Here is a 13798-nt window from a genome sequence, read left to right on the forward strand (position 1 = left end):
CAGTTTCTGGGCACCAGTATTTTAAAACGTGTTAAGCGAATGTGCATATCACCTGCAAAAACGATCTTCTCTAAACTGCACACATCAACGCAGCCTGTCAAAGCATGATTTCATACTAAGGAGATGTTTTTGCCATGGACAGTGAATTGCTGCCTGTGCGATTCGCCAGAAACCACTGACAATTCATTGTTTTATTCCATGCAGTGATGTTATATCTTCTGGGACATATTACATTAAAATCACGCCCTGCAGTATCCGTTTCTTGCCTATTGCGCAAAATAGTGTTGCTCCATGTGATCTATTTATGTTGATAGGACTGTATATTCTCTGGAAGAGCCGTATAATGGACCGCCACGCCGAATCACCGCATTCATCGAAATATTTGTTCGGTGAGCAGTGCGCTTTGATTCGGGGAGTATATGCTGCCCTGGACGAGCCGCCTAGCTGGCTCTCCTTTTTAGCTGCATGTGTGTGCCTCCCAAAATTTTATTGTTTTAGATGGTGGGGGCCTGCAGAAGTATTCTTCGCTCATATTACGCAGCTTATTGTTTTGTGCCATGCGCACCTTCAGATTCTCCTTCTGTGGCAATTTTTCTCTGTAGTAAAAGAAAAAGAACTGCGGCGACAGTCAAGCGCTCTCGAGGCGAGGCCATTGAAGCTGATCTCATCGCGCTGCCACGGGCTCGACTCCCAGTCGTGGATATTGATGTGATTTCTTTTTGCTAAGCTCTGTACCTCGGATAAGTACTTAAAATGAGTTTCCCCAGATGTTACAGAAGGTTAGCAAATATAATTTGCCTTTCAAGACTTTGTGGGGCGCAGAATCAACACCAGACGCAAAAGGTTAGTTTGGTCAGGCAAAAATTAGAATTTTTCGTGCACATGGTTAAACTTTTCAGTACAGACCCAGCACAGTGATTTTTCATGCCTTAATTGAATGTTACCCTCAGTTAAACCGAAAATTGCCTATTTCAGGCCCTTTTCCCGACAGCAGCTAGAAGATTCCGGCAATTTGGAAAGAGTGGGACAATTACTGTTCTTAAAATACCCGCAACTACGTAAAATGTTTCTTCTCGCCCCCTTTCACTCCTCCAATTCTCCAATAGAGGGGAAATTTCTCAAATAGAATCCACAACTGAACGTAAAATAAGTGACAGCAGAGCTTGTGAAGCAACTTCAAGAGTAGAGGTTTTTACGTTTAATGTGTGGTGGGATGGCAGCTTCGCTTTTTCTGACGTACAAAACGAATTATGAGATTGCTCGCGCAAAATGAGGCGAGTTTGCCAGTAGTTGCTGTCCGTTAGGAGGAATGTGTAGTATATATTTTTATTTTTTATGCATTCATATTTATATGAAGTGAATATTAGGGCAGCCCACCTCAAGAAATGAAATGTTCCGTAATGTGCTTCATTTAGTCGCAACGACGACGTTTTCTATCGCACACTGCCAGCGACAATTTACGTAAAGTTGATAGTGAATATTTATTTATTTATTTATTTATTTATTTATTTATTTATTTATTTATTTATTTATTTATTTATTTATTTATTTATTTATTTATTTATTTATTTATTTATTTATTTATTTAAATAAACAAATACTCATCGACAGTTTACATAAAGTGGATAGTGAGTATTAGAATAGAGGAGTATAGTATGCTCCTGAAGAGCGTTTATTTGCCCCACCTTTTCGTTAATGCCAAGCATTTACGACTGGCCACACGAAGATTTAATCACTGTAGTTCAGATTTGAGATATCAGCCTGCTGTAGTGAAAGACCTTTGCTACAGATACACTGATATCAAGAAAAAGGCGCCCTTCGGCGTCACTTTCTTCAGAGATCACTTTAGGCACTAGCAGAAAAACCGCCGCCGTCTGCCTGAAATAGATATAGCCTCAATAGAGAACAATAGAGGTGGTACAACCGCTGTCATCTCTTTTTGTCTCTCAACCTTCGCGTAAAATGTTCTACTTCGCATAATTTTTGGCTAATTTTACTGAGTGGATTATTTCCATCATCATCACTAGCCAGGCGAAGTCTAATGCAGGGGAACGACCCGATTTATTGTCCCTGTTTTAGCCGACCGGCATCCACTACATGGCTGAAAATTTTCATAGCGTCACCTATCGACTTGACTCTCTGCAAGACTAGACTGCGTCTCTCTAGAATTTGTCTCCATTAACCCTAAATAACATCTGTTTTCTGTTCAACCCACTACATGCATTGTCCAAGCCCACTTTTTTACTCTCGATTTCCCCATGGCAATAATTTACTCGCGTTGATTTCTTGTCCACTGCACGATATTTTTTTTTGTCTTAACGTTGCCCGGGCTATTTTCTTCTCCATACCTGGCTTCGCTGTACTTAATCTAATTCCGAGCTTATCTTCGGCCTTCCAGTTTTGATTCAATAGCAGAATACTGACATGACAAGGCGATATGCCCCCACTTATTTCCCAAAAAGTTACTGCCGCTCATTGCACAAATATTGGCGCGACCATTAACATCCAAAACTAAATCTCATCGTAAATAAAGTGAAGGAGACGTTGACGTTGCAAAAAAGACAGAACACAGCACCGCTAGGACTGCACCACTCTGCGGTGTCTTATTTCCCCTTGTCTATATCCAACTGTGGACAAAAGCATTTTTGAACAGGGAATAGCTTATAAACGCCATTTTTTCATACATTGTAAGATTTCACTATAACAATGAATATATCCGCATATCTTCCGTTGGCAGGCTCGCATTATTATTTTTTATTAACGTTATTGCTATCGTCAAGAGCGTTCCCCATTTGTTTGCTATGGCAGTCTTGACTACTCGACGCGAGTGATGGAAAAACTTTAAAAGAAAACTTCTGCTGCACATCGGAAGAATGGATCAATACTTTCAATAATTCCATCACAGTACTTTACAATTTCTCAATATTCAAAATATTTGCCCCAAATTTTTTTACATGGCTGCACTCATCTTACAGCAATTGCTAACCAAGTCACCCAGGTTTTGTTATTAAACGTCACGTTCACTCGTGGTGCACAGGGACCAACTTTCGCACATAAATGGCGACCGACTTTGCTGAAGGTGAGCGACTTCTTCCAAAAAAAAAAAAGGTTCCAGTGGGTCGGTCATCTAAAGACGGCAAGCTCGGTAGCCTCAGCGGAACTTACCGCCCGTCACTGTCTCCGACAAGTGACCTGCTGCTGCGCCGAAGCGGGTTCGTTTCGACGGATCGGCGGTTGTTATGTGGATGAACTACTCGGCCGCCGTCCCCTTCACCACTCGGGGGCTCGTCGAGCCTTACCCATCGGTGCACAAGCAAGCAAACACGCGGACAAAAGGCACTAGCAAAAAGAAGAAAAAAAGCAGTTTGCGTGGACTCAATGTGCCTGCATTCTAGGCAGCCAGTTGCCTTGTTGGCGCTGAATAATTTGAAATCTCGCGTTTATTCAAACGCTCCGAAGCTATACGCGCTTCACAAACCCGAACCGCAGGGAGCTGTAAATGTCGGGAACGCTTACATATTTTCTCAGATAGATAATAATTTTATTTTTATTTTTCCACCGATCATTCTTCTCGGTTTTCTTTCAGGATATCTTCGTGTGTGCTCTTGCCTGCCAGTGTGCCTCTCCTAAAAGGAACGACGTGCGAGAAAACGAACGGCCCGTTCGTGGAAAGCATTGTAAGGCTGCATGTTCGAACCGAGTTGATACGAGTATCGTCGTTCTGGCGACACCCACCCATTGCCAACAGACGTGCTTAATTTTTTTTTCTTCTTATTTGTATGTGTGTGTGTGTGTGTGTGTTCTGAGCCCTCCCATGATTGTCAGGACAAAATTTAAGAGGGTGTTCATACCGCAAGTTTGTGGACCACTCTTATAGAACCGTTTGGTTTTCACAAGAGCGCGCCTGAGCATATATATATATATGCGCGTGGACAATATATGTGGAGCCAAACAATGCTGAATCGTTCAAAATGCAATTGGCTGGATGAGTGACGCCTATCAAGAGTAGCAAGTACCTGGTATGTGTTCTGTCTACAAAGGATAAAATCTCTCATTCGCATACAAGGCATGGTGATAGGTGGGACACGGCTAAGCGAGTCCGATGCGCCTTTTACGAGAATGTGGGGCTCTTCGCAGCTATATTTTTCAATTTAGCTGGTGGGTTAAGGTTAACGCTAAGAAAATAGGCAGGAATGAAGGCAGAGTAAATCAAAGGTGTTCATTAAAAAAGCAATAAGTTCAGCCTTGGCCTAAGTGTATGAAAAAAGATATTAGTGTGATGGGAATGGTAATTTCTTCAATATCCATCAGGCCATACCTACTTAAGTGTAGAGGATGGAGGCTTGTGAGAAGACGGTGGATCTCATAACGCTTGTAATTTTTTTTTAAAGTTTGAAAGGGGGCAGCTGTCGAGAAATCATAAGTGCAGGGTAGTTATCAATGCCGGTCGGCTGCCCTGCACTAAGAGATGAAAGGAGGGGGGGGGGGGGGGGGGGACAGCTGTGCAATGTTCACTAGAAGTATAATCCTGGTAATCTACCTTGCCGACTTTAACCCAGTTTTAAAGTAGTAGCTTTAAGCTAACGCTTTAAGACTGTCTTTAAGCGCAATAGGCGGCGCCGGCGTTGTGTCGAGAAACCCACGTCCCGCGTGGATGTCTTGGATGAAGATGATTGAAAAAAGGACTTGTAATGTGAATCAAAGGTAGGCGCACGTCTCAAACGACTTAGCTTTAAAAAGGAATTGTTTTTACGTAACGACAAGAAGTCGGCAGCGACACTTAAAATTGTTTACGTGTAAGAAGGCGTAAGCCCGCCCTCTCACTTTGTGAACGCAGTCGCCGTGCGCTGCAGCGTGAGGTAACCTGATGCCTCGCAGCTGGTAATTCTACCTCTGCACGGCTCTACGAAGCCGCCACCGCGACGCTGCTGCACCCGTTGTGGTCATCGCGCTCGCTTCGTGAAGGCAGTCGCCGCCGTACCGCGGCCCGCGCTACGTCCGGAGGACCGCTCTCTCCGGCAACATCTTCCCTTTGTGGGACTCGGCAGGTCCCAGAACGAGAGACTATGGCGCCAGGAATCACCGGGTGTCGGGGGGCCAAGGTTCATTATGGGTCTCAAGGATGGCAGTCGGGCAGTCATCTTGATTCCCACGCCAACAAGTATTCAACTGGCCAAGCACAGCCCGCAAGAGTGACAGCGGCGCCGGCCGGAGGAGGAAAGGCCCAAGCCGGTGAGAAAATGCGGGGGAAGACGGGGAATGCCGCAGGCGCCGGCGCTGAGAGCAGGGCGAAGGATACGCTCTAGCCTGGAAAGAAGGATCGCACCAACGGACTCCAAAAAAAAGGAGGAAAAGCCTGTCAGTGGGGTGACGTGAGGCCCGAGACGACACCGCTGGCGACCGGTACTCAGGCGCCCGAAGCGTCCAGGTCATCGGAGAGAAGACAAGCCCCAGCGAACGAACAAGGCCAACACCGAACACCCTCCGTTCGTTCTGACCAAAACTCCGGCGCCAACGCAGCAGCATATAAGCTTGTGCAGCGCAGCCTCTGCGTCATGTACTCGATAATATGCAATTGTTGGATATATTTGTTTTGTTCCAACTGAGTCATACTCTGTCTCTATGCCTCTACGTCCCGTACAGACCCGCGTAGTATGTGGGGTCGTTACAGGTATGGCGCGATAGCTAATGATTTAATACCGATATATGCAGAATTGGTTTTTCTCTACTCAGCGTTCATAGATCCGTGGGAGTCCTCATGCCACTCCTGGTGCGGTGGTGCCGCGGTTAAGCGGCGCGCCACTACACTGGGATGGCATGTGCTGCCACTGGTGTAATTTGTGCGATCCATGTGCGATTTAACGGCGACCTGCCGGGTTGCATTAGGACATCATCTTTTAAGGCTACCATCGAGTATTAACGCACACGCACAGAAACAGGTTTTCGCACAATCGGGCATGTGAGGCTTACGCCTGAAAAATTAGGCAGAAGCACTTAATACTGCTTCCGTGGGGTAATGTGAAAGCGTTATGTCCCTAGGTGCATTGGCACCCACCCACACACACATGCGCGTATGACACCACCCGGATGTGTGTACGATGAACAGTTGCATCATAGTTTTGATAGAATGTAACTAAAACTGGTGCCACATGGAGGTCAGCCAGTGGTCATTATATATAGAACAACGACATGTATAACATTACCTGAAGTGGCGGTGCTAGGCTTGCTATGTGCGTCATAGAGCCGCTTGATGGCGTCAGCCTATTTTTCTTGCCATTGCTGGACTTTTCTGCACCATCAGCGAGTGCAAAAACTAACACACACCGTCGGCTTTTCTTGTAATGGGTGTAGTATTGTTTTCGCATTAAAATTTGAATTCGCCCCTACAACTCTTGTCTCGCCTTCCAGACGCCCTACCTTGTAGACCACAAAGACACGCTCGTCCGGCTGAGGTACAAAAAAGGGTTCATACGTATCTCATGGGGTCTTCCACGTAAAATGGTACCTTACGAATGCAAACTAATGAATATTTGTGTAATCAGAGACGCTCTTATTACGGCCGCAGTTATTAAGTCAGTAGCAAAGCTAATGTTGGCGTTTCATATCTTCTTTGCTTGACGTGTCATAGTGGCGCCTGCATGCGGCGCCCACTAGAAAACACGCGCGATCTGATGTACACCACTGCCCCACAGATGGCGCGCCAGCACTATAAAGTTTTCTTAATGCGGAGCCTTCATCCACGTGGAACGCTGCTTTGTGGCCATGTGATTGTGTGTGTAGTGTAGCGAGTACTAATCAATAGGTGTTTAATAGGAGCAATATTATGTGCGTAAATTGCAGTATGGAACACTTCGAATACAAGAATGTGGAAACTAAGTTGTTGGAATTGTGATAACTGTCTGAATGGGAGCAAAGAACCGTGACTGTGTGTGAATAGAAACCGCTGAAGGATGTCTTTAACGCTATCGCTCCATACCCTTAAAGGCGGAGCTGAAGGGTCCTCTTAACTTTTTCACATTAAGCCTTAGCGGCTTAATCGTCGTAAAACCCAACATAATATCACAACTTTCTAAAACTGCTGATGGCAAGGATAAATATGAAGCTTATATATACACCATCAGAAAAGTGTCGAGCGCAGACCGATCCTCACTCAGCATTTTCACGAGAGACAGTAAGTCCCGCGTACCTGAGGGATCATAACAGTTTTCGTCACTCGTAAAAATGAGGCCGCATCACAACAAGGTCCTAGTACATAAAGAAGGCTGGTCATAAAGTACACGTGTAGTACTAATTCAGTTTTCAAAGTTCTGCGTGATGAAGTTTTCACAGTCTTATCGGACACCCACATTCTGCAGAACATATTGAGAAGCTTGATGGTCTGATTTTGTACAGGAAATGGCGTTCTGCATTGAATTCTGCATTGAAGCTAATAGACTGGAGGCATGTAATTCACGGCAGTTGTAAGTTAACTGGCCCAAACAAATCGCACTGCTATCGATGCGGCCACACACGCAGGATCCGTTGTGCTAGTGCGGTTGCCTGCTAAGGGATTACTGGACTAAACATCTAGAAGGAACAGAATGGAGACAGGCATAGATAACGCGCATATGCTGTAGTTTTTGCAGCGTTACCAATGACGGTCGAGCTCACTAAGCTCATGGAGTCTCTTTAGAGGAAAAACTTGGTACAACCTGCTCGAACTGCAAACAATAAAACGTAAAGTTCGGCCGTTTTCCAAGGTCACGCTTCTCCGATATAAGCCTGTAGCGCTGCTGACCCGAAAGACCGTGTGCTGTGCGATGTCAGGTCACGTTAAAGAACCCCAGGTGGTCGAAATTTCCGGAGCCCTTCACTACGACGTCTCTCATAGCCTGAGTCACTTTCGGAAGTTAAATCCTCCTAAACCTAAGTTAGAAGCCTATAGCTTAAAAATTAACTATTGTGCCTTGTTACCTACTTTAAAGAGGCAATAGGGGTAAGTTTGAAGGTTTGAAGGTTTGAAGGTTTATTAAAACGAAATACAAATGAGGTTGTTTCATGAAAAAGTTAGTACAGTAGGAGGTCCCAAAGTGAAAACTGTCTGGGGGACCTCCCATCAGGAATTCATAAGAAAAGTGCACAAGTTTGGCAGGGGAGCTGGAACATAAGTATACAATGAAGTTAAAACCTATTAGTGTAATTTTCGGCAATGTATAAGTTATACAGTAGTTAGCGGGCATAATTTAACAAAAAAGGCATAAAACAGCAAATCATAAGAGCAAGAGAAAGAACGCAAAAAGACATCAGATAACCATGGGCAATGAATAAATGCAGATGAGTAACAATATGACCGTTTGCGGCCAGAGTGGGGAACAGAAAATAAGATTAAGGCAACCTTAAGCATGGCATCAAGCTGAATGGCTTGATAAGAGATGTTTTTTTAGTAAAGTGTAGAAAGCGGGCTGGGAACATGCGGATTTGATTGCTAGTGGTAATGAATTCCAGGTTTTGATGGCGGAGAAAAAAGCAGTTTGTTTTCCATCATTTGTGTTCACTTTTGGTAGAAGCATATTGATTTGTTCAGAGAGTCTAGTGTTATTAGCAAGGAAAGATGAGGAAAAACAGAGAAGTTGATTGTTATCATTGCGAGCGCGGTAGATTAGAAGACCTAACCTCAGATTAAGGAGGCATTTCAACTGCAGAACGTTTTGGTCAGAGTAAAGAGGTGAAGCAGAGGCTGTGTATGGGCTGAAAGATAAAATTCGAAGCGCTTGATTTTGAAGATGAGAAATACATGACATATGGCATGAATAGGTATTACCCCATGATGATAGGCAATAATTAAGGTGACTGTTAATGAAAGCATAGTACAGGGATAAGAGAACATGGCGTTGAAATAAATGTCTAGTTTTTATTAACACCCTTATTCCAAACGAAATTTTTTTACTGATAGATTTGGTGTGTAGATGAAATTTTAGATGACAGTCAAGCGTGATTCCGAGAAATGTAACGGATCCGGAGGCAGTGATAATATGATGTCCCAGATAAATGGGTAGGCTCGGGATGACATGCTTTTGATGAGTGCGGAATATCATGAAAGTGGTTTTTGTAGGATTAAGCTGTAGCAAGTTACTTTCACACCATAAAACAATATTCTGTAAGTCCATGTTTAATTTGTTTATTAGGCTTGTGAAATTGCTGTCCTGAGTGAATAATGTCGTATCATCCGCGTAAAGTATACATCTTGTGTTATTTAAGGACAAAGGTAAGTCATTGATGAAAATGAGAAAAAGAAGTGGACCTAAAATGGAACCTTGTGGCACTTTTAAATTAGTAGTTAAAGGGGAAGACAGTGTTTCTTGTAGCTGGACAACTTCTATGCGGTTAGTAAGATAACTGCGTAAAAGAGCTAAAGCTGGCCCACAGATGCCTAAAGATTCTAATTTAGTGTACAGTATAGTGTGGTTAATTGTGTCAAATGCTTTGGTAAAGTCTAAGAAAACATCACCGGCAAACAACCCATTATCAATATATTGTTTAATACTGTCTGTGAATTCGATTAAGGCTAGTTCTGTGGAGTAATTAGGCCGGAATCCAAATTGCTCATCTGCTAACAGCTGGAATTTAATGAGGTAGTTCATTATGCGTAAACAACTATTGCACGTAGCACAATGGCTCTTGATACGGCACAGTGACAGGACAGCTGCACCTCCGTATAATGAGCTATTTCTTCCGCAACATTGTGTGAACAAGATTGCTCATTCAAAGCAGTCCTCTAAAGTTGTACAGTGTTCTTTTCTGAGAAAACTTGCTGAGACTCTTTGAAAAGAAGTCCCTTGATTCTCAGCAATAGGGGCTCCGAAATAACGTTTTTCTGGACGTGTATTTTCCACATGAGGAATGAGGTTCTCTGTTGCCACTGAGAGAATTTTCTGGCATAAATGAAGAACGTACGCTCGGCAGTATGGACCAATGAAAGCAACTTTTTGTTACAGAGACGGAAAAAACGCATCACTATCCTTGCATAAGCAACTTCGGGGAGACTTTGAATGGAGGTTTTCTTCGCTCATTGTTCGAACGGCAATATTTTGACGGGGTCGTCATCTTCTGTTTGATGTTAATCAATCATGTGCCCAGAAGAAGGCAAGGGTGGATACTGTTCTGAAGTATGATTGAACTATCATTCGCTGCTTTCTTGTATGCTTCTCTGTGGGCACGATTACGAAAAAAAAACGCCAGCAGAAAAGACGCCTTTCACGAGCGCAAGGAGTAGACAAAAACAAAGGAAACAACTGAATTTTACTCGGCTAAAATTGCCACAACTCAGCCTTGAGCACATGCGCGTAAGCAACAACGCCGGCAATAGAACACATAAAAAAAAACATTAAAAAGATTCAGGTCTGTTATCTTGCACGTGACAACCTATGCCTCACTCATGAAATGGTATTCTCTTGAAGTAAACAGGACCGAGCTCTCCCTGAAGCATTCAATGCTTAACTTCCTGAATAGAAATCCTTCTAAGATTTCTCGTTCTATCTGTGCTTTTCCGCAGATGATTATTCTGACATCTTTGAGCGCCCCTGTTGTTATTGTTCTACATTTCTCTTCGTTCATCGCGCCGTTTTGCATTACATCTACAAGACAGCATCACACCTCGCTGCAGCCAGACATCGCAGCCAATCTACGTAAACATTGTAGCCATTGTAAAGACGGTACCCCCTCTTCAATGATGTCAGAATTATCGGCCGCGGACAAGCACAGATAATACGAGAAATCCTAGTAGCATTTAAAATCAAGAACTTCAGCATTAACGTTTCAGCGACAGCTCGGTCTGATTTATTTCAAGAGAATACCATTTCATGATTGGGACATAGTTTGTCAGGTGCAAGGTAACAGACATGCACCTTCAAATGTTTCTTTTGCCATGTGTTTTTTGTCTGCGTTGATGCTTACGCGCACGGGCGCCCGGCTCAAATGTGGATTTAATTTCACCGAGTAAAATTCAGTTCTTTCCAGCGTTCTTGTCTACTCCTTGCTCTCGTCTTTTCTGCTGTTTTTTTTTTAAATCATACAGTAACTGGCACACTAAGCTGCGCTACTTCAATACTTCTCTATCGGTTGACGCAAGCTCTCGCGGCACGCAGCTGCAGCGACTGCAGCTCCACTGAAGCTCTGTGGCAGTTATGAGCACTAATATCAGAAGCTGCATGGTGAGGACGCGTCTGTTTTGTCTAGGGGCCCGTGCGGCAATAGGTGTACAACACGAAGAAGTGGCAGCAAAAACTTGCGAACTTCTGCCGGCGCCTGAAGCTTGCAGCCCGAATGTATTCGCGCCAGTCCGAATATCCGTATATGAAAGGCGAAATGTGATCGAAATAAATATGCTCGCCCAACAGTGTATCTGTCACAACGTTTTACTAATCGTGCGCTATGTGTTGTGGCTTCCGCGTAGGCGTTGAGTCTTCACAAAATCGTTCTTGATTCGAGTTTTCACAGAGCAAACTAGAAAGTGAAAGCGTGCGTGAAACACCGGTGACACATTAAAACATGTGCTTCCCATATCCCGATTCGATTAAATTGGCGTGTTACGTCCTTTAAAGGACGTGTATGAGGCTCGCGTAAGAAGCAAGGTTCTCCTGTCCAACTAAGAGAGAGTCTGGAGGCTCTTCTTGAACATCGTCAACCTGTACAAGGCGTTGGGACGCTGTCATACAGCCGACTTTGTTGTGCTCGCTTTTAGATCTATGAGTGATGCACGGAGCATGAGAGGTCCCTTAAAGAAAAATTTGAGGTGAAACAAAGAAAGGGAAAGGAAAAAGCGGCGACGTGTCGGTTCTGTTCATCTGCACAAAAATCGAACAAGCTAGCCTTTCACATCAGATGCGTTCCAAAAGATATTGGAGGCTTCATTTCTGCGGCGTCACTCACGTTTTCTGGCGACGGGCTTTCATGCCATGCAATTGAAGCAGGGCGTACTCACGAGAACAGCAGCACGTCAGCGCAGTTGTGTGTGTGCCCTCTCTGTGTCCTCGTCAGCAAGAGCTGCGATTCCATGATGCCTGACAAAAACTAACCTGCATAACACTGTGAAGTCTCTTTTTTTTTTCAGCCATTCAAGGCTTCGCAAGAGAAGTAGTAGACTCCATTTTTTTTCTCCTTGAATTCCTTGCTTTCTTTGATATGAAGCAAATATGTTGCAAAACCAGTGTGAAGCAAGAGTGCTTTTGTTTTGATTGTTTTTACATGCTGATTTCCTCTGATGATTTCACGTACTGGGCCATTTTTAGTGTGCATTTTTCAATCATTGCAATCCTATCATTGCTGCCTGGGTGGTTGGAGCCTTGTCAAGGTGTTGCTGTGCAGTTTTTTTTACCTGCCCCTACCCTTTTTCACCAAGCACCTTTTCTTCCTTGGTGAAAATTGATTGATTGATTGATTGATTGATTGATTGATTGATTGATTGATTGATTGATTGATTGATTGATTGATTGATTGATTGATTGATTGATTGATTGATTGATTGATTGATTGATTGATTGATTGATTGATTGATTGATTGATTGATTGATTGATTGATTGATTGATTGATTGACAACTCGACATTGTTCACCTGCGTGTCTGAGCAGCCATCGTTTTATCTGAAATGCTCCCGCTGCCAAGTGTCGAATCATACTCACACACTAACCATAGAGAATGAATTAGGGTATGGTTCACTAGTTCACTTGAATACGCTTCACTCTAGTTCACTGTCGCTAATCTCTGGCTTGTCCTCATACGTATAGCTGCAGGCTATTACATTTCTCCTTGACTTACTTTACCTGCCTACCTCACTCACTAGCACATTCTACTGTTCAACATACTATTTCATAAAAACTAAAAAATAAACATCATTCTGATCGTCGTCATTATGATACTGATGTTTATTATATAATGAACGGTACTCATGCTAAACGCTGTATTTTGCGTTTTACAGGGTGCATACCATGCTTGCAGGACACAGCGCAAGAAAGAACGAAACACAAGAGCAAGGAGGGCAAATGCGTCCTGTCGTTCTCCTTGTCTTCGTGTTCCGTTCTTTCCTTCGCTTCATCCTGCAAGCTCGGAAACAGACCAACAAGCCCAACTGCACGTGTTGCTTATGCACACTTCGTTTGTCCGGGCCAAGGTGGTCTGGTAGCGTGTATCGTTGTCAAGCGTTAGGTGCTCATTTTTGTTGTTCTTGTTGTACACCACTAAGACACCTTTGACAATTTACCAGTTGTGTGCCAATGTCGTCTTCTTTCTGCGTGCCAGCACACAGAGTATGCGTAATGCAACTTATAGAAGACACAAGGTCATTCTGAGCCGAATTCACGTTAAGCTGTCCTGATCAAGTTGCCCAGTACCAAAGACTCCACAACTAAGCAAGTTAAATGTTTTACATGATGGCGCTTGGCGTACATACGAAACTATGATAGTTAATTGCATTTAATTTCATTTTGTTACCTTAATGGCTTAGAGAAGGAATATTATATAAGCGCTTGCTAGAATTAAGAAAACAGGCTGGCAATAAGAAAAAAGTTACACTTCCAACGAAATGCAATGAGCAGGTGATGACAGCAATGTTGCTGGGAAGGCCGTTCCAGCCAGCAGCTGTACGAGGAAATTAGAAGTTTGAGAATAATGCAGTGCGCGAGCGCGGACTACTAACTAGGAGCTTTTAACTGGTGTGGTGTGGCATGCATGCAGGAGAAAGAATATAAGGTGTGGTGCGCATGGGAATATTAAAAGTATTGGAAATAAAAAAATAGGCTCGCAGTGAACGAGCTTATTATTTTAG

The sequence above is a fragment of the Amblyomma mixtum genome, chromosome 5, assembly GCF_055824585.1.
Source record: "Amblyomma mixtum isolate Tamu chromosome 5, ASM5582458v1, whole genome shotgun sequence".
Classification (NCBI taxonomy): domain Eukaryota; kingdom Metazoa; phylum Arthropoda; class Arachnida; order Ixodida; family Ixodidae; genus Amblyomma; species Amblyomma mixtum.